The sequence below is a fragment of the Gigantopelta aegis genome, chromosome 8 (genome assembly GCF_016097555.1).
Source record: "Gigantopelta aegis isolate Gae_Host chromosome 8, Gae_host_genome, whole genome shotgun sequence".
Lineage (NCBI taxonomy): Eukaryota > Metazoa > Mollusca > Gastropoda > Neomphalida > Peltospiridae > Gigantopelta > Gigantopelta aegis.
Genome location: NC_054706.1, coordinates 6,870,178 through 6,893,377, shown reverse-complemented (window position 1 = coordinate 6,893,377; position 23,200 = coordinate 6,870,178). Strand labels below are relative to the sequence as shown.

The 23,200-nt window shown below is 39.1% G+C and overlaps 1 protein-coding gene across 1 annotated transcript in view; it reads right to left on the bottom strand.

The window, feature by feature from the left end:
- The window catches only part of LOC121378692, a 74,802-nt gene that overhangs the window by 48,867 nt on the left and 2,735 nt on the right, over positions 1-23,200 (bottom strand). The window lies entirely within an intron of this gene.

Genomic DNA, 23,200 nt, shown 5'->3' with positions numbered 1-23,200 from the left:
AGGACTTTACGATATGTTCGTTCTATGCAGTAGTTCGTTGTACAAATCTACATAAGTTGGTTATTAAAGTGTAGGGAGATAAAACAGGACTTTACGATATGTTCGTTCTATGCAGTAGTTCGTTGTACAAATCTACATAAGTTGGTTATTAATGTATAGGAATATAAAACAGGACTTTACGATATGTTCGTTCTATGCAGTAGTTCGTTGTACAAATCTACATAAGTTGGTTATTAAAGAATAGGGAGATAAAACAGGACTTTACGATATGTTCGTTCTATGCAGTAGTTCATTCTAAGCATGTTCATTATAAGTGTATTGGGCGAGACGTAGCCCAGTGGTAAAGCGCCCATTTGATGCACGATTGGTTTGGGATCAATCCCTGTCAGTGGGCCCATTGGGCTATTTCTCGTTCCAGCCAGTGCACCATGACTAGTACATCAAAGGCTGTGGTATGTGCTATCCTGTCTATGTGATGGTGCATATAAACGATCCCTTGCTGCTAATCGAAAAAGAGTAGCCCATGAAGTGGCGACAGCGGGTTTCCTCCCTCAATATCTGTGTGGTCCATAACCATATGCCTGACACCATATAACCGTAAAAAGAATGCGTCGTTAAATAAACCATTTCCTTCGTTTATAAGTGTATTTTACTGTAGTTGTTGTGTCTTACGTGAACACTGGGAATGATACTTAAGAACTGCCACATAAAGGAGAACTGGCCTTTCCACTGACACAGCAGATTGCATGCTTAAGAACTGCCACATAAAGGAGAACTGGCCTTTCCACTGACACAGCAGATTGCATGCTTAAGAACTGCCACATAAAGGAGAACTGGCCTTTCCACTGACACAACAGATTGCATGCTTAAGAACTGCCACATAAATGAGAACTGGCCTTTCCACTGACCCAACGGATTGCATGCTTAAGAACTGCCACATAAATGAGAACTGGCCTTTCCACTGACACAGCAGATTGCATGCTTAAGAACTGCCACATAAATGAGAACTGGCCTTTCCACTGACCCAACGGATTGCATGCTTAAGAACTGCCACATAAATGAGAACTGGCCTTTCCACTGACACAGCAGATTGCATGCTTAAGAACTGCCACATAAAGGAGAACTGGCCTTTCCACTGACCCAACGGATTGCATGCTTAAGAACTGCCACATAAAGGAGAACTGGCCTTTCCACTGACACAGCAGATTGCATGCTTAAGAACTGCCACATAAAGGAGAACTGGCCTTTCCACTGACACAACAGATTGCATGCTTAAGAACTGCCACATAAAGGAGAACTGGCCTTTCCACTGACACAGCAGATTGCATGCTTAAGAACTGCCACATAAAGGAGAACTGGCCTTTCCATTGACACAACGGATTGCATGCTTAAGAACTGCCACATAAATGAGAACTGGCCTTTCCACTGACACAGCAGATTGCATGCTTAAGAACTGCCACATAAAGGAGAACTGGCCTTTCCACTGACCCAACGGATTGCATGCTTAAGAACTGCCACATAAATGAGAACTGGCCTTTCCACTGACACAGCAGATTGCATGCTTAAGAACTGCCACATAAAGGAGAACTGGCCTTTCCACTGACACAGCAGATTGCATGCTTAAGAACTGCCACATAAAGGAGAACTGGCCTTTCCACTGACACAGCAGATTGCATGCTTAAGAACTGCCACATAAAGGAGAACTGGCCTTTCCACTGACACAGCAGATTGCATGCTTAAGAACTACCACATAAAGGAGAACTGGCCTTTCCACTGACACAGCAGATTGCATGCTTAAGAACTGCCACATAAAGGAGAACTGGCCTTTCCACTGACACAGCAGATTGCATGCTTAAGAACTGCCACATAAAGGAGAACTGGCCTTTCCACTGACACAATGGATTGCATGCTTAAGAACTGCCACATAAAGGAGAACTGGCCTTTCCACTGACACAGCAGATTGCATGCTTAAGAACTGCCACATAAAGGAGAACTGGCCTTTCCACTGACACAACAGATTGCATGCTTAAGAACTGCCACATAAAGGAGAACTGGCCTTTCCACTGACACAGCAGATTGCATGCTTAAGAACTGCCACATAAAGGAGAACTGGCCTTTCCACTGACCCAACGGATTGCATGCTTAAGAACTGCCACATAAAGGAGAACTGGCCTTTCCACTGACCCAACGGATTGCATGCTTAAGAACTGCCACATAAATGAGAACTGGCCTTTCCACTGACCCAACAGATTGCATGCTTAAGAACTGCCACATAAAGGAGAACTGGCCTTTCCACTGACACAGCAGATTGCATGCTTAAGAACTGCCACATAAAGGAGAACTGGCCTTTCCACTGACACAACGGATTGCATGCTTAAGAACTGCCACATAAAGGAGAACTGGCCTTTCCACTGACACAACGGATTGCATGCTTAAGAACTGCCACATAAAGGAGAACTGGCCTTTCCACTGACACAACGGATTGCATGCTTAAGAACTGCCACATAAAGGAGAACTGGCCTTTCCACTGACCCAACGGATTGCATGCTTAAGAACTGCCACATAAATGAGAACTGGCCTTTCCACTGACACAACAGATTGCATGCTTAAGAACTGCCACATAAATGAGAACTGGCCTTTCCACTGACACAGCAGATTGCATGCTTAAGAACTGCCACATAAAGGAGAACTGGCCTTTCCACTGACACAGCAGATTGCATGCTTAAGAACTGCCACATAAAGGAGAACTGGCCTTTCCACTGACACAACAGATTGCATGCTTAAGAACTGCCACATAAAGGAGAACTGGCCTTTCCACTGACACAACAGATTGCATGCTTAAGAACTGCCACATAAAGGAGAACTGGCCTTTCCACTGACACAACAGATTGCATGCTTAAGAACTGCCACATAAAGGAGAACTGGCCTTTCCACTGACACAGCAGATTGCATGCTTAAGAACTGCCACATAAAGGAGAACTGGCCTTTCCATTGACCCAACGGATTGCATGCTTAAGAACTGCCACATAAATGAGAACTAGCCTGACCCAACAAATAACATGGGTTCGACTGGTCCCTTGGCAGAATTCTCATCACCCTCCTTTTCAAAAACCTAGATCTCCATTTGATATAAACACGAACCTATCCTATCTTCAAAAAGCTTTTAGCAGTGCACTTGGTGTAAACAAAAGACTTCCCTGCTATCAGGAACCTCTCACAGTTACCCCCCTCATACAAACACAACACTTTGGTCACACCAAACACTCCTTTACCCCCTCTCTGAAAGTAAACAAAAAGACTTCCCTGTGATCAACACACAGGAAGGAAGGAAGGAAATGTTTTATTTAATGACACACTCAACACATTTTATTTATGATTATATGACCTCAGACATATAGTTAAGGACCACACAGATATTGAGAGAGGAAACCTGCTGTCGCCACTTCATGGGCTACTCTTTTCGATTAGCAGCAAGGGATGTTTTATATGCATCATCCCACAGACAGGATAGTACATACCACAGCCTTTGTTACAGCAGTTGTGGAGCACTGGCTGGAACGAGAAATAGTCCAATAGGTCCACGGACGGGGATCGATCCTAGACTGATAATGCGAACACTTTACCACTGGGCTACATCCCACCCCGTTCAACACATATGTGTCACCATTCTAGAGGACAGACATGTAGACAGACAGAATAGATGGATGGATGGATGGATGGATTTGACATATGGATGGATGGGTGGAGGAATGAATGAATGGATAGTGGATGGATGGATCATTGGATGGATGGATGGATGGATGAATGGATCATTGGATGGATGGATGGATGGATGGATGGATGAATGGATGGATGGATCATTGGATGGATGGATCATTGGATGGATGGATGGATCATTGGATGGATGGATCATTGGATGGATGGGTGGGTGGATCTGGTATGGATAAATAGGTAGATTGATTGATGGATGGATGGATGGATGAATGGATGGATGCATGGATGGATGGATGGATGGATGGAAGGATGGATGGATGGATGAATGGATGGATGGATCATTGGATGGATGGATGGATGGATAGAAGAAGGATGGATGGATGGATGGATGGATGGATGGATGGATGGAAGGATGGATGGATGGATGGATGGACAGATAAATGGATAGACATTCAGAGAGAAGTCAGTATAGTGGTCTTACACCTACCCACAGAGTTGTTAAAACTCGCTCTGGGTTGGAGCCAATACCAGGCTACAAACCCAGGACCAACCAGCCTAATGTCTGATGGCTTAACCACTACACCACCAAGGCCAGTACACCCCCCACCCCCACCCACAAGTTAAACCTAAGACATGAATACAGTGGTTCCCCACACGTTGGGTGACCTACATAGTTGAGAAGGTTTGTCAATACACACATGCCGCTGTGATATTAATCAATGTTTGCCTCTTCCACCACAATGGCTGGCTTATGAAAATGTAATAAAGTTCGATCATGCATATTTGACGACACTTTTAGTGGAGAGCGAACAAACCACTGTCAAAAGTACCGCGGTAATCAAATGCTGGAAGTTAATGGAGTGTTTGACACTTCAAAAATACGAGCATAGACATCAAGTGAGGAGAACTTGGATTACATGTAATTTGCAGGAGAAACTAAAAAAACAAAGTATGAATCAATGAATACTTGCATAAAGCAGAGAACACAAAAGACCTGTTCAGACAACAGATTAACACTTATATAACTAATAGAACTTTGATATCAGTGTGTATTACAAAGTTCTACACACAAAATACCAGCGTTAAATACATGTAATCTTGTGTATTACAAAGTTTTACACACAGACTATTATACATTGTGTAATAAAAAAAAAATCAAAACCAAATCATGTGTATTACAAAGTTCTACACATAGTACCAACATGTATATCATAAGTAGTTTAATATCAAAATGTATATTTCAAAGTTAAAAACACACAGAATTACAGGTAGAATATTATAATATCAATGTGTATCACAAAGTAAATACACATTGATTGCCAGTATTTTAATACACAATCTTTATTACAAAGTTACACACACACACACACGCACACACACATGCGCGCACACACACACATACACACACACGCATGCACACACACGTGCACACAATACCATATTATTTTAATAGGGGACTTTTACATTTCACATGTATGAACTGTATTTTGTTGATATTTCCTTCCTCTCTACTAAAAACATATACTTTAAAAATATTGACTTTGTAAGGAATATTTGTAAAAATATTTTTTATTTGTTTTAAAAGCGCATGCTGATATTAACCCACTCCTGGGGGGTGGGGGTGGGGGGTGGGGGGGGTGGATCTAGCTCAGTCAGTACAGCACTCGCCTGAGAAGAAGTTTGTTTTGTTTAACGACACCACTAGACCACAATGATTTATTTATCATCAGCTATTGGATGTCAAACATTTGGTATTTTCGACAGGAAACCCGCTAAATTTTTTCATTAGTAGCATGGGATCTTTTATATGCACTATACCACAGACAGGATAGCACATACCACAGCCTTTGATATACCAGTCATGGTGCACTGGCTGGAATGAGAAGTAGCCCAATGGGCCCACCGACGGGAATTGATCCTAGACCGACCACGCATCAAGCGAGTGCTTTACCACTGAGCTACGTCCCGTCCTGTACACATGCCTGAGGTGTCTGCAGGGGCGGCGCAGATGGTATAGCCGCTTCGGCCATGGCCGTACTACTTTACTTTTCGTTTGTTTTGTGGGTTATATCTGAAAATGTCCTTCACAGGTGAATTTAAAAGAAGAGTCTGGCAACCTCGAGACATACCACTATTTTTTACACTGTGCCGTACTGCCCCTGGTTTGGGGTGCAAGATGGGTAAGAGAATGAAAGCCTCTCTGTGGGACCGATTCTCTGATTGGGTTATTTCTCATCCCAAACAGGGCCCCATAACTGGTATATCAAAGGCCATGGTATGTGCTCTCCTGTGTGACATAAGTGCATATAAAAGATCCCATGCAGCTAACGAAAAAATACAGCAAGTTTCCTCTGAAGACTACTGGTCACAATTAGCAAATGTTTGACATTAATTACGTCTTAGTTTGTAACCCACATCGCTGTAACCTGCAATTTATATGCTTGTCAAAATGTCACAATGGCTCTTTATTCATATTATGAAACCCGCACTAAGTTAAGTTTTCTTTCTTTCTTTTTTTTTAACTCATGAGTCAACATATGAACAATAAAAGTCATGTCCAGACATGATTCTAAGGAAATGAATGAAAGGAATGTTTGTTTAACGACACCTTAGTACATTTTAAACTGGGTGATTTCAGAGGAAACCCGATACGTTTTTGTCATCTTTTACACATACGTTCCTACAAACGGGACAGCAAATACCAGTCATAGGGCATTGGTTGGGAAGCAAGGAAGGAAGGAAGGAAGGAAGGCAGTGAGGGAGGGAGGGAGGGAGGGAGGGAGGGAGGGAGGAAGGAAGGAAGGAAGGAAGGAAGGAAGGAAGGAAGTGTTTTATTTTAACTGCAGTTACATGGTGTTGGACATGTCGTTAATGGAAGAGGAAACCCACTGCTGCCATACCATGGGTTGCTCTTTCCGATTAACAGCAAGGGATCTTCTGTATGCAGCATCCCACAGACAGGATAATACATACCACGGCCTTTGTTGCACCAGTTGTGGAGAACTGGCTTGTTAGAAGAAGGAGGAAATATTTTTATTTAACGACACACTCAACACATTTTATTTACGGTTATATGGTGTCAGACATATGGTTAAGGACCACACAGATATTGAGATGAAACCCAGTCGCCACTTCATGGGCTACTCTTTTCGATTAGCAGCAAGAGATCTTTTACATGCACCATCCCAGACAGGATAGTACATACCACGGTCTTTGTTACACCAGTCGTGGTGCACTGCCTGGAACAAGAAATAGCCCAATGAGCCCACAGACGGGGATCGATCCAAGACCGAGCACACATTAAGCGGGTGCTTTACCACTGGGCTACATCCCACACACCCCAGGAAGGAAGGTGTCTTTAAACAAAACAAACTTACAATGGCAGTAAATCTGAGATAGTCGCTTTAAACAAAACAAATTTACAATGGCAGTAAATCTGAGATAGTCGCGTTAAACAAAACAAACTTACAATGGCAGTAAATCTGAGATAGTCGCGTTAAACAAAACAAACTTACAATGGCAGTAAATCTGAGATAGTCGCTTTAAACAAAACAAATTTACAATGGCAGTAAATCTGAGATAGTCGCGTTAAACAAAACAAACTTACAATGGCAGTAAATCTGAGATAGTCGCGTTAAACAAAACAAACTTACAATGGCAGTAAATCTGAGATAGTCGCGTTAAACAAAACAAACTTACAATGGCAGTAAATCTGAGATAGTCGCGTTAAACAAAACAAACTTACAATGGCAGTAAATCTGAGATAGTCGCGTTAAACAAAACAAACTTACAATGGCAGTAAATCTGAGATAGCCGCGTTAAACAAAACAAACTTACAATGGCAGTAAATCTGAGATAGTCGCGTTAAACAAAACAAACTTACAATGGCAGTAAATCTGAGATAAATCGCTTTAAACAAAACAAACTTACAATGGCAGTAAATCTGAGATAAACAAAACAAACTCGCAGTAAATTAAACAAAACAAAAACTTACAATGGCAGTAAATCTGAGATAGTCGCGTTAAACAAAACAAACTTACAATGGCAGTAAATCTGAGATAGTCGCGTTAAACAAAACAAACTTACAATGGCAGTAAATCTGAGATAGTCGCGTTAAACAAAACAAACTTACAATGGCAGTAAATCTGAGATAGTCGCTTTAAACAAAACAAACTTACAATGGCAGTAAATCTGAGATAGTCGCGTTAAACAAAACAAACTTACAATGGCAGTAAATCTGAGATAGTCGCGTTAAACAAAACAAACTTACAATGGCAGTAAATCTGAGATAGTCGCGTTAAACAAAACAAACTTACAATGGCAGTAAATCTGAGATAGTCGCGTTAAACAAAACAAACTTACAATGGCAGTAAATCTGAGATAGTCGCGTTAAACAAAACAAACTTACAATGGCAGTAAATCTGAGATAGTCGCTTTAAACAAAACAAACTTACAATGGCAGTAAATCTGAGATAGTCGCTTTAAACAAAACAAACTTACAATGGCAGTAAATCTGAGATAGTCGCGTTAAACAAAACAAACTTACAATGGCAGTAAATCTGAGATAGTCGCTTTAAACAAAACAAACTTACAATGGCAGTAAATCTGAGATAGTCGCTTTAAACAAAACAAACTTACAATGGCAGTAAATCTGAGATAGTCGCTTTAAACAAAACAAACTTACAATGGCAGTAAATCTGAGATAAAACAAAACAAACTTACAATGGCAGTAAATCTGAGATAGTCGCTTTAAACAAAACAAACTTACAATGGCAGTAAATCTGAGATAGTCGCTTTAAACAAAACAAACTTACAATGGCAGTAAATCTGAGATAGTCGCTTTAAACAAAACAAACTTACAATGGCAGTAAATCTGAGATAGTCGCTTTAAACAAAACAAACTTACAATGGCAGTAAATCTGAGATAGTCGCGTTAAACAAAACAAACTTACAATGGCAGTAAATCTGAGATAGTCGCGTTAAACAAAACAAACTTACAATGGCAGTAAATCTGAGATAGTCGCTTTAAACAAAACAAACTTACAATGGCAGTAAATCTGAGATAGTCGCGTTAAACAAAACAAACTTACAATGGCAGTAAATCTGAGATAGTCGCGTTAAACAAAACAAACTTACAATGGCAGTAAATCTGAGATAGTCGCTTTAAACAAAACAAACTTACAATGGCAGTAAATCTGAGATAGTCGCGTTTAAACAAAACAAACTTACAATGGCAGTAAATCTGAGATAGTCGCGTTAAACAAAACAAACTTACAATGGCAGTAAATCTGAGATAGTCGCTTTAAACAAAACAAACTTACAATGGCAGTAAATCTGAGATAGTCGCGTTAAACAAAACAAACTTACAATGGCAGTAAATCTGAGATAGTCGCGTTAAACAAAACAAACTTACAATGGCAGTAAATCTGAGATAGTCGCTTTAAACAAAACAAACTTACAATGGCAGTAAATCTGAGATAGTCGCGTTAAACAAAACAAACTTACAATGGCAGTAAATCTGAGATAGTCGCGTTAAACAAAACAAACTTACAATGGCAGTAAATCTGAGATAGTCGCGTTAAACAAAACAAACTTACAATGGCAGTAAATCTGAGATAGTCGCTTTAAACAAAACAAACTTACAATGGCAGTAAATCTGAGATAGTCGCGTTAAACAAAACAAACTTACAATGGCAGTAAATCTGAGATAGTCGCGTTAAACAAAACAAACTTACAATGGCAGTAAATCTGAGATAGTCGCGTTAAACAAAACAAACTTACAATGGCAGTAAATCTGAGATAGTCGCGTTAAACAAAACAAACTTACAATGGCAGTAAATCTGAGATAGTCGCGTTAAACAAAACAAACTTACAATGGCAGTAAATCTGAGATAGTCGCGTTAAACAAAACAAACTTACAATGGCAGTAAATCTGAGATAGTCGCGTTAAACAAAACAAACTTACAATGGCAGTAAATCTGAGATAGTCGCGTTAAACAAAACAAACTTACAATGGCAGTAAATCTGAGATAGTCGCGTTAAACAAAACAAACTTACAATGGCAGTAAATCTGAGATAGTCGCGTTAAACAAAACAAACTTACAATGGCAGTAAATCTGAGATAGTCGCGTTAAACAAAACAAACTTACAATGGCAGTAAATCTGAGATAGTCGCGTTAAACAAAACAAACTTACAATGGCAGTAAATCTGAGATAGTCGCTTTAAACAAAACAAACTTACAATGGCAGTAAATCTGAGATAGTCGCGTTAAACAAAACAAACTTACAATGGCAGTAAATCTGAGATAGTCGCGTTAAACAAAACAAACTTACAATGGCAGTAAATCTGAGATAGTCGCTTTAAACAAAACAAACTTACAATGGCAGTAAATCTGAGATAGTCGCTTTAAACAAAACAAACTTACAATGGCAGTAAATCTGAGATAGTCGCGTTAAACAAAACAAACTTACAATGGCAGTAAATCTGAGATAGTCGCGTTAAACAAAACAAACTTACAATGGCAGTAAATCTGAGATAGTCGCTTTAAACAAAACAAACTTACAATGGCAGTAAATCTGAGATAGTCGCTTTAAACAAAACAAACTTACAATGGCAGTAAATCTGAGATAGTCGCGTTAAACAAAACAAACTTACAATGGCAGTAAATCTGAGATAGTCGCGTTAAACAAAACAAACTTACAATGGCAGTAAATCTGAGATAGTCGCGTTAAACAAAACAAACTTACAATGGCAGTAAATCTGAGATAGTCGCGTTAAACAAAACAAACTTACAATGGCAGTAAATCTGAGATAGTCGCGTTAAACAAAACAAACTTACAATGGCAGTAAATCTGAGATAGTCGCTTTAAACAAAACAAACTTACAATGGCAGTAAATCTGAGATAGTCGCTTTAAACAAAACAAACTTACAATGGCAGTAAATCTGAGATAGTCGCGTTAAACAAAACAAACTTACAATGGCAGTAAATCTGAGATAGTCGCTTTAAACAAAACAAACTTACAATGGCAGTAAATCTGAGATAGTCGCTTTAAACAAAACAAACTTACAATGGCAGTAAATCTGAGATAGTCGCGTTAAACAAAACAAACTTACAATGGCAGTAAATCTGAGATAGTCGCGTTAAACAAAACAAACTTACAATGGCAGTAAATCTGAGATAGTCGCTTTAAACAAAACAAACTTACAATGGCAGTAAATCTGAGATAGTCGCTTTAAACAAAACAAACTTACAATGGCAGTAAATCTGAGATAGTCGCGTTAAACAAAACAAACTTACAATGGCAGTAAATCTGAGATAGTCGCGTTAAAACAAAACAAACTTACAATGGCAGTAAATCTGAGATAGTCGCTTTAAACAAAACAAACTTACAATGGCAGTAAATCTGAGATAGTCGCGTTAAACAAAACAAACTTACAATGGCAGTAAATCTGAGATAGTCGCGTTAAACAAAACAAACTTACAATGGCAGTAAATCTGAGATAGTCGCTTTAAACAAAACAAACTTACAATGGCAGTAAATCTGAGATAGTCGCTTTAAACAAAACAAACTTACAATGGCAGTAAATCTGAGATAGTCGCGTTAAACAAAACAAACTTACAATGGCAGTAAATCTGAGATAGTCGCTTTAAACAAAACAAACTTACAATGGCAGTAAATCTGAGATAGTCGCTTTAAACAAAACAAACTTACAATGGCAGTAAATCTGAGATAGTCGCTTTAAACAAAACAAACTTACAATGGCAGTAAATCTGAGATAGTCGCGTTAAACAAAACAAATTTACAATGGCAGTAAATCTGAGATAGTCGCGTTAAACAAAACAAACTTACAATGGCAGTAAATCTGAGATAGTCGCGTTAAACAAAACAAACTTACAATGGCAGTAAATCTGAGATAGTCGCGTTAAACAAAACAAACTTACAATGGCAGTAAATCTGAGATAGTCGCGTTAAACAAAACAAACTTACAATGGCAGTAAATCTGAGATAAGTCGCTTTAAACAAAACAAACTTACAATGGCAGTAAATCTGAGATAGTCGCTTTAAACAAAACAAACTTACAATGGCAGTAAATCTGAGATAGTCGCGTTAAACAAAACAAACTTACAATGGCAGTAAATCTGAGATAGTCGCTTTAAACAAAACAAACTTACAATGGCAGTAAATCTGAGATAGTCGCTTTAAACAAAACAAACTTACAATGGCAGTAAATCCGAGGTAGCCGCTTTAAACAAAACAAACTTACAATGGCAGTAAATCCGAAACAAACTTACAATGGCAGTAAATCTGAGATAGCCGCGTTAAACAAAACAAACTTACAATGGCAGTAAATCTGAGATAGTCGCGTTAAACAAAACAAACTTACAATGGCAGTAAATCTGAGATAAGTCGCTTTAAACAAAACAAACTTACAATGGCAGTAAATCAGAGATAGTCGCTTTAAACAAAACAAACTTACAATTACAATGGCAGTAAATCTGAGATAGTCGCTTTAAACAAAACAAACTTACAATGGCAGTAAATCTGAGATAGTCGCTTTAAACAAAACAAACTTACAATGGCAGTAAATCTGAGATAGTCGCTTTAAACAAAACAAACTTACAATGGCAGTAAATCTGAGATAGTCGCTTTAAACAAAACAAACTTACAATGGCAGTAAATCTGAGATAGCCGCTTTAAACAAAACAAACTTACAATGGCAGTAAATCTGAGATAGCCGCGTTAAACAAAACAAACTTACAATGGCAGTAAATCTGAGATAGTCGCGTTAAACAAAACAAACTTACAATGGCAGTAAATCTGAGATAGTCGCGTTAAACAAAACAAACTTACAATGGCAGTAAATCTGAGATAGTCGCGTTAAACAAAACAAACTTACAATGGCAGTAAATCTGAGATAAATCGCTTTAAACAAAACAAACTTACAATGGCAGTAAATCAGAGATAGTCGCTTTAAACAAAACAAACTTACAATGGCAGTAAATCTGAGATAGTCGCGTTAAACAAAACAAACTTACAATGGCAGTAAATCTGAGATAGTCGCTTTAAACAAAACAAACTTACAATGGCAGTAAATCTGAGATAGTCGCTTTAAACAAAACAAACTTACAATGGCAGTAAATCTGAGATAGTCGCGTTAAACAAAACAAACTTACAATGGCAGTAAATCTGAGATAGTCGCGTTAAACAAAACAAACTTACAATGGCAGTAAATCTGAGATAGTCGCTTTAAACAAAACAAACTTACAATGGCAGTAAATCTGAGATAGTCGCTTTAAACAAAACAAACTTACAATGGCAGTAAATCTGAGATAGTCGCGTTAAACAAAACAAACTTACAATGGCAGTAAATCTGAGATAGTCGCGTTAAACAAAACAAACTTACAATGGCAGTAAATCTGAGATAAGTCGCTTTAAACAAAACAAACTTACAATGGCAGTAAATCTGAGATAGTCGCGTTAAACAAAACAAACTTACAATGGCAGTAAATCTGAGATAGTCGCTTTAAACAAAACAAACTTACAATGGCAGTAAATCAGAGATAGTCGCGTTAAACAAAACAAACTTACAATGGCAGTAAATCTGAGATAGTCACTTTAAACAAGGACTTCAAGATTTTTCAGACATTTTGCTTGACTGCAGTAATAATACTAATATTGAACAATTTATATTTCACTCTTTTTCTCACAATAGGTTCCCCAACAAATTTTTAAAATCTGACTGTTGCTATGTTTCTCCTCATGCACTCCAACCTCCATAAAAAATTTAAACAAAAAACAAAAAACAAACAAACATATTCTGTAAACTAACTGTATGGCAAATTGCCAACTTAATTATGTAGTACATGTTTACACATTCTCCAATAACACCTCCAAGTTATCATTACCAACACTGAATTATTCTTTATAATTACATGTTATACATGTACACACATGCACAGGTGTAACAGGATATTAAACACTTTTCTTCTTTTTTTATTACAGGACTTCTGATTATACTTACAGGCTATAGAAATATAAAAACTGCAGTTTTATAATGACATACAACATAAAATTAAAACTAAATTTCAATACATTTTTTGCATAATTAATGACATTCATTTTATCATAATCTTAAAAATTATGAAAAAATATAATTACTACAAATCTCTGAAACCTGGTTGATTTTCTGTAACTACCTGATCACACGCCGTGGGTTTCTATTTTGTCAGTAGTACGGTTGATCCTGGTACTATTTGTTCATTCGTTTATACTTATTTTGGTGCTTATATCCAATTAAGGTTCAAGCATGCTGTCCTGGGCACACACGTTAGCTATCTAGACTGTCTGTCCAGGACAGTGAGTTAGTGAGAGAGAAGTCAGTGAGGTGGCCTTACACCTACCCATTGACTCGTTACACATGCTCTGGGTGGGAGCCAGTACTGGGATGCTAACACAGCAACCACTAGCCTTTAGTCTGATGGCTTAACCATTATACCATTCAAGACCCAGCTGTATAATTCATACCCGGCAGCTATTAGTTAGGACATGCAAGGGCCCTAGCTAGGATTTGGTGTTTTTTTTTTGGGGGGGGGGGGGGGGAGATGTATTCCTGGAATGAATGATCATGGAAGGTGCAAGACACTAGAGGTATCCAGGGCTATGGCCCCCAGGAAATTTTGAAATCTAGAGGCTCTGCAATACCATTTTGCAGCCATTTCAGGGAGGTTACATACTTAAATGTCAATATTAATAACCAGTAAGTTTCTATTATTTTTACCGGATTTTTTTCTTAGGGGGGCAACTTCCCCCTTGCCCACCCCCACAGCTACGGCCCTGCATGCTTGTATGATAATTGAAATAACATTAACCAATGACTGATGAGCTGTAAATGAATCAGTAAACAGACTTACTATACCTGTAGGGTGGGACGTAGCCCTGTGGTAAAGCACTCGCTTGATGCATGGTCAGTCTGGGATCGATCCCTGTCAGTGGGCCCATTGGGCTATTTCTCGTCTCAGCCAGTGCACCACAACTGGTATATCAAATGCTGGGGTATGTGCTATCCTGTCTGTGGGAAGATGCATATAAAAGATCCCTTGCTACTACTAGAATAACGTAGCGGGTTTCCTCTAAGACTATATGTCAACATTACCAAATGTTTGACATCCAATAGCCAATGATTAATAAATCAATGTGCTCTAGTGGTGTCATTAAACAAAACAAACTTCTTACTACACCTGTGTACTTACATTATAGTCAAGACCCTTATCTTTATATTTTCAGGTGCATGGTGCTATTTGAAATATGTAGCTGTTAGAGATCCAGGCAGTGTTCAAGTACAGTGTATTTATGTGTAACCCTAAAACACATTGTACAAATATGTTACACATTACCAACAGTTAACAGTACTTTGCTGTACATGTTCTAACCTGGCTTAAAACTGTGACATATCACTAAGTACATAGTTACATGTTTGTTATACAATCTCACATCAAACTGGGTCACATTACTAACTATTACACATGCATATACACACAGTATTGGACCTTTCAGGTTCTAATAGACCAAATCAATTCCTACTGCTGATAATGTTAACATTTACTAATAAAACTGATATAAGCAGTGTATCAACACACCCAGGAAGTACAGCAATAAAAAGTGTGGCACCTCACATCTAATCTACCAGCAAGAAAATGGGGGGTCACGTATCATTTAAGAGATTTAATTAATGTTTTTAATAGCAACCGTCATTTTTGCTGAAAATAGCAGTTCCATTTTGGGGGGTACCCAGCATTAGTTTCAACCTCTGGTGTATACTGCATAACAACTGTATGACAAATAAAAGTGTATTTATTTATTGTCAATGGATAATAGTATTTGCACAAATAATCGATGTCACATATTACAACCAATCACACCCATAGCTGCTTTTACTCCGTAAATATTTGACAATGTACATTGAACTTTGACACGGAACTCTCTTCTTTGGTACTATGCAACATTCAAACTGGTATAATATTGGTAATGGCCCTAAACCACCATTTGTTACCAGCTCAATATAGTTCAGTTTAGGAAACAGGTCTTCATTTCGAAATAAATTAAACATTGATAAATGCTTTTTTCAAAGTTTTCTTTGATGATTACAGGCATGGTAGACTGACCGTTGTAATATTTAAATAACCCAGTCTTTGGAAAGTATTTGTTATTGTTATTTAATACTATGTCAGTAGCGGATCCAGGGGGGGGGGGGTGTCCAGGAGTCCGGACCCCCCTCCTTTTTAAAAACCGACCATAACCTTAAGGAGAAAAGTGATTATATTAACTGTTCTGTGTAAAAGGAGAGATCAGTCATCACATTTGGACACCCCCACTCCACACCCATCTGCGCCTGTATGTAACAGGATTTCAAAGTGTGGTATGGTTGTTTGTTTCTTTTGTTTAACAACACCACTAGAGCACACTGATTTATTAATCATCAGCTAGTGAATGTCAAACCTTTGGTCATTCTGACTTGTAGTTGTAGTCATCAGAGGAAACCCAGTTAACTTTTCCTAATGCCACAAGGGATCTTTTATATTCATTTTCTCACAGACAGGAAAGCACATACCACAGCCTTTGGCCAGTTGTGGTGCACTGGTTGGAACGGAAACAAACAACCCTATCTGTTGAATGGATCCATAGAGGTGATTCAATCCTGCGCTGCAAGCACCTCAAGTGACTGAGCTAAACCCATCCCCCAAGTGTGGTAGGTGGTCATATGGATATGGATGGGTACAGTGGAGCCAAATGAGAATGTGCTCTGAATTATGGATGGACAAACCCAGCCCCCAAGTGTGGTAGGTGGTCATATGGATATGGATGGGTACAGTGGAGCCAAATGAGAATGTGCTCTGAATTATGGATGGACAAACCCAGCCCCCAAGTGTGGTAGGTGGTCATATGGATATGGATGGGTACAGTGGAGCCAAATGAGAATGTGCTCTGAATTATGGATGGACAAACCCAGCCCCCAAGTGTGGTAGGTGGTCATATGGATATGGATGGGTACAGTGGAGCAAAATGAGAATGTGCTCTGAATTATGGATGGACAAACCCAGCCCCCAAGTGTGGTAGGTGGTCATAGGGATATGGATGGGTACAGTGGAGCAAAATGAGAATGTGCTCTGAATTATGGATGGACAAACCCAGCCCCCAAGTGTGGTAGGTGGTCATATGTATATGGATGGGTACAGTGGAGCAAAATGAGAATGTGCTCTGAATTATGGATGGACAAACCCAGCCCCCAAGTGTGGTAGGTGGTCATAGGGATATGGATGGGTACAGTGGAGCAAAATGAGAATGTGCTCTGAATTATGGATGGACAAACCCAGCCCCCAAGTGTGGTAGGTGGTCATAGAGATATGGATGGGTACAGTGGAGCAAAATGAGAATGTGCTCTGAATTATGGATGGACAAACCCAGCCCCCAAGTGTGGTAGGTGGTCATATGTATATGGATGGGTACAGTGGAGCCAAATGAGAATGTGCTCTGAATTATGGATGGACAACTAACAATGTTTGTGGTCAGTTTGTATCAATTTTTTTCATGCCACTTAACAAGTAACTAAAGCTTCAAAAAGTGGTCATCACTTTATTCCTTGTGATATCATACTAATTTTTTTTTTTAAAGTTTGTTTTGTTTAACGACACCACTAGAGCACATTGATTTATTAATCATTGTCTTATGAATGTGAAACATTTGGTAATTTTGACATATAGTCAAGATTAGAGAGGAAGCCCGCTACATTTTCCATCAGTAGCAAGGGATCTTTTATATGCACTATCCCACAGACAGGACAGCACATACCACGGCCTTCGATATACCAGTCGTGGTGCACTGGCTGGAATGAGAAATAGCCCATTGGGCCCACCGATGGGGATTGATCCCAGACCGACATTGCACTGGGCGAGCACTTCACCACTACTGGGCTATGTCCCGGCCCTCACCATGCTGCTTTTGACACTATTTATTCTGATCTGAGGCAGTAGTTGCATTGAACTGCATAGACAACTTAATGATGGTGTGTAACCTAATCAGTTGGATTGTTGTATTAACTGGTCCAGAGTCCCAGTTAATCACAGTTAATTAACTGTGTCAAAATCTACCCTAGCCAGATGAGTAATGAGCACACATCAGGCACGAACAGGCCTCAGCATAAAGCATTACTTTGAACATGACTACATTTCTGGAAAGTGGACAGTGCTAGGGGTTTTTTTATTGTTAAAATATTCAAATTGTTTAGTAATAAATTCATGTAAATACAGATTACGAATTTGCCATTGATTTATTTTATTTCAGGGCACTTACATGTATTACATAATTTGTATCTAATTCAACTTTGTAACTGATGTTACGGAATGTCCGATGTTGACCAAATGGTTAGGTTGAACTACCCGATGGGTCGAACACTTTCTCGAGCACTGACGGGGTTCAACTGTATTTCAATTTCATGGTTTTAATTTACAACCCAAACAAGGCCTCAACACTGGCCAACATATATTTCAATAGTTCAATATTTGGTGTATAGTGTGTATAATTCACAACCCAAACAAGGCCTCAACACTGGCTTCTGTTATTATATATTTCATTACTCATACTAAATACCAGTACAAGTATTAAATTGTACTGGTTCCAACTCACAATTCATAAAAGGTCTCTTTCATAATATAATGCTTCATGTATAACACCTACAGTTATTGAATGAATTATTAACAACACTCCTGCACGATAACAACTTAAGTATTTTACCATACTACTTAACCAAACCGGTCACTGCAATCTACATGTCAGGGGTGGATCTATCATTTTGTAAACCGGGCATGGGGGCGATAGGGTATTACAAACTTTAAAAAAAAGGGGCAATTTGAGTTTGTCGAAGGCAAATATGCCAAGATCCTGAAGTAAGCAAGATCTGTATGGGAGTTTGGGGTATGCACTCTGGAAATTTTTGAAATAAAGATGTTCAGAGATGTGTTTTCATGGCAATTTAGTGTCGTATATTGTGGATGATGAATTTAAAAACAGAAAAAAGTCATCAAAAAGTTCACTTTAAATGGGTGAGGGGGATCCTCCAATGCTTGCATGTATTTCAGCTTACCTGGTATTAAAACATCCACATTAACATTTTTGCAGTGAATAAATTATGTACAGTGTTTTAAATTTACGTACAGTATTCTAAAAGGTGCCTAAATGTCCAAAACATGTGCATAGTTTTGTACACTATGTACATAGCTAAGGGTCTTTACAGAAATGAAGGAAGGAAATGTTTTATTTATCGATGCACTCAACACGTTTTATTTATTGTTATTTGGCTTTGGATTACAGAAATGATCACATGGGATCCCAGTACCGGCTCCCACCCAAGCGAACTTAATGGGTGTAAAACCACAACGCTGACTTCTCTCTCACACTACCGGCCTCGGTGGCGTTGTGGCTAGGCCATCGGTCTACAGGATGGTAGGTAATGGGTTCGGATCCCAGTCGAGGCATGGGATTTTTAATCCAGATACCGACTCCAAACCCTGAGTAAGTGCTCCGCACGGCTCAATGGGTAGGTGTAAACCACTTGCACCGACCAGTGATCCATAACTGGTTCAACAAAGGCCATGGTTTGTGCTATCCTGCCTGTGGGAAGTGCAAATAAAAGATACCTTGCTGCTAATCAGAAAGAGTAGCCCATGAAGTGGCGACAGCAGGTTTCCTCTCAAAATCTGTGTGGTCCTTAACCATATGTCTGACACCATATAACCGTAAATAAAATGTGTTGAGTGCATCGTTAAATAAAGCATTTCATTCTTTTTTTCTCTCTCACTAACCACTAACCCTCTGTCCTGGACAGACAGCCCAGGTGTGTGCCTAGGACAGAATGCTTGAATCTAAATGGATATAACCAAAATCAGTTTTGTATTTAAATATGAAACTAGTTGTACCTGTGTAGCTCTCATAGCGGCATGATCCAGTTCTAACACAAGTGGAATAGTACATGTATTAGAGGTATATAAATGTCAAACACAGCTAACATCCATCCATCCAGTTCTCTGCCAGATCTTCAAATGTAAAAACACCATACATCACATCAAAGAGGTCCAACAGCTTTACCTGCTTAACAAAGTCGTTAACACCTGGATGTCTAATTAACCTCAGTGTTGTGCATGACAGAATAAAAGAAAACTAGCTGCAGCAAGCAGTACTTAGATTAATTAACCTAATTCACATAACCGTAAAGCCTCCTTGGTGGAGCTGAGATTAAACCACTGATCTTAAAGTAACTGACCCTAGTTTTTAAACACTACAACTTATTTTTTACTATTGGAGCCATTTCCGATAATTTAAAATAGAAATTACGGACATTTTATTGTTTAAATAACATCCATTTCTGTACAACTGAAGTGTTTCAGGTCATCCTGGTGTTTGTAATACCCCAAGATGCATTTTTCATATTTACACAAAAGCACGTACCTCTGATAAATAATGGTTATGTTGCCAAGCATTAGTCTGTTGAACATTAGATGTACGAAAATGGACATTCTATAACAAAAGAATGTCAGTAACTTCTAATTTCAAGTATCAAAAATGGCTCTAACAGTAATTTTCAATGTTTGCACAACATCTATGTCACCCATCCACTTTATTAATACAAAATCATGCCAAACATATATACCTGAATCCAATAGGTCTGCATGCATGCATATGGCCAGCTAACAACAAATCTACTTCTTATTATTCCATCTATCCATCTGTCCATCCCAACATATCCACATATGAATATTGTCAGATGTACATTCAACTCTAAATTCCATCTATTCATCCATCCATCTGTCTATCCTAACACATCCAAATGTAAATATTGTCAGATGTACATACAACTCTAAATTCCATCTATCCATCCATCCATCTGTCTATCCTAACACATCCAAATGTAAATATTGTCATATGTACATACAACTCTAAATTCCATCTATTCATCCATCCATCTGTCTATCCCAACACATCCAAATGTAAATATTGTCAGATGTACATACAACTCTAAATTCCATCTATCCATCCATCCATCTGTCTATCCCAACACATCCAAATGTAAATATTGTCATATGTACATACAACTCTAAATTCTATCTATTCATCCATCCATCTGTCTATCCCAACACATCCAAATGTAAATATTGTCAGATGTACATACAACTCTAAATTCCATCTATCCATCCATCCATCTGTCTATCCTAACACATCCAAATGTAAATATTGTCATATGTACATACAACTCTAAATTCCATCTATTCATCCATCCATCTGTCTATCCCAACACATCCAAATGTAAATATTGTCATATGTACATACAACTCTAAATTCCATCTATTCATCCATCCATCTGTCTATCCCAACATATCCACATATGAATATTGTCAGATGTACATACAACTCTAAATTCCATCTATTCATCCATCCATCTGTCTATCCCAACACATCCACATATGAATATTGTCAGATGTACATACAACTCTAAATTCCATCTATTCATCCATCCATCTGTCTATCCAACATATGAATATTGTCAGATGTACATACAACTTTTAATAAATCCATCTGCTCATCTATCCATCTGTAAATATGAACCTTCCCAGGGATGCATAAACCAAAATTTCTCATACACCCGCTTACCCTTTTCCCTTAGAATGTTTGTGTTTGTTTGGGACGGACATGCTCGAAACTCTAGTAGTATATGAGCATGTAAAAATTATTCGCACTCGCACCTTCAAAACAAGAAAAAGTTCCCTTTAGGCTTTATAGTTAAATGTATCCCTTTAATGAATGACTAGCTGGAGAAAACTCAAATTTGCTTATTGCTACCCCCCCCCCCCCCCCCACACACACCCACAACACAACACACCCAAAACACACACCATTACCAATCATCAATGGCATAGCCGGGAATTTATACTGGGGTGGCCACCTTGATTGGGAAGGGCGTCCACATCATTAGTCAAATCAGGGGACCGGCCTCGGTGGCGTCGTGGCAGGCCATCGGTCTACAGGCTGGTAGGTATTGGGTTCGGATCCCAGTCGAGGCATGGGATTTTTAATCCAGATACCGACTCCAAACCCTGAGTGAGTGCTCCGCAAGGCTCAATGGGTAGGTGTAAACCACTTGCACCGACCAGTGATCCATAACTGGTTCAACAAAGGCCATGGTTTGTGCTATCCTGCCTGTGGGAAGCGCAAATAAAAGATCCCTTGCTGCCAATCGGAAGAGTAGCCCATGTAATGGCGACAGCGAGTTTCCTCTCAAAATCTGTGTGGTCCTTAACCATATGTCTGACGCCATATAACCGTAAATAAAATGTGTTGGGTGCGTCGTTAAATAAAACAAATCTTTCTTTCTTTCAAATCAGGGGACAAATATAAAAGGTTGGAGGGGAAGGATTGACACCACAGCATCGTAAAGGTCTAAAATCAACGAGCTACTCTCGATTCACTAATATCAAAACCTATATTAGCTCGGCCATTTACCTTTCGACCGACCGTTAAAAATTGCGCCAAATTCCCTCAATCAAAATTGCGCACCCTTTTCTCTTTGGCATTTAACTGCTCCATTCAAATTCCATAGCACCACCACCACCCCCACCCGCCTGCTGCCGATTTGATCGGGCTGCTGGTGATCCCTTGCACCTGCCAGTGCAGGCGGTCCCTCCTCTCCCCTCCCCCCACCTTTCCTGTCATGGACGGAGGAGCCGGCCAAGGCCGGCTCTTGTGCCCACAACAGCTGTACGCTACAACAGCTTGTTCTGAATGTGCACGTAAAACCCTATGACATGATATGACATGATTGGGGTGGAGGCATGGGGAAGGAAGAGGTGTGATTGGGGTGGAGGAATGGGGATAGAAGTGGTGTGATTGGGGTGGAGGCATGGGGATAGAAGAGGTGTGATTGGGGTGGAGGCATGGGGATGGAAGAGGTGTGATTGGGGTGGAGGCATGGGGACCCATGCCAGTGATTATTTTAAGAACTCTAGCTAACCCAGAAATCCCATGTGAACACCCAATTGATAAAATGTTTAACATCCTCTCATGTTCACACACCCATCAACACTAATCCACATTAAAGGCGAAGACCCTATAGTTAATGAAAATGGACTCTTAAGTTTGGTTAATCTACAAACCTGAAACACATTGATCTGGATAAAGTTAAAATAGAGTGAGACAAGAGTCTCTGAAATGGATTTCTTTCCATTACAAAAACAGGATGACCAGACACTTCAGAAGTACGAAAAGAGATATTCTGAACACTATAATACACTTTTGCTCCCTAGCGTCCAAATTGTGAATGAACAACTCCAGTCTCCTGTTACTTTGGCACTGCAGGAATATCTAAAACTTATAAGTCCTGTATGTCAAGTGATTTGACAGTGATCATCCTGTCACAGATAATAACTGTTACAGATAATA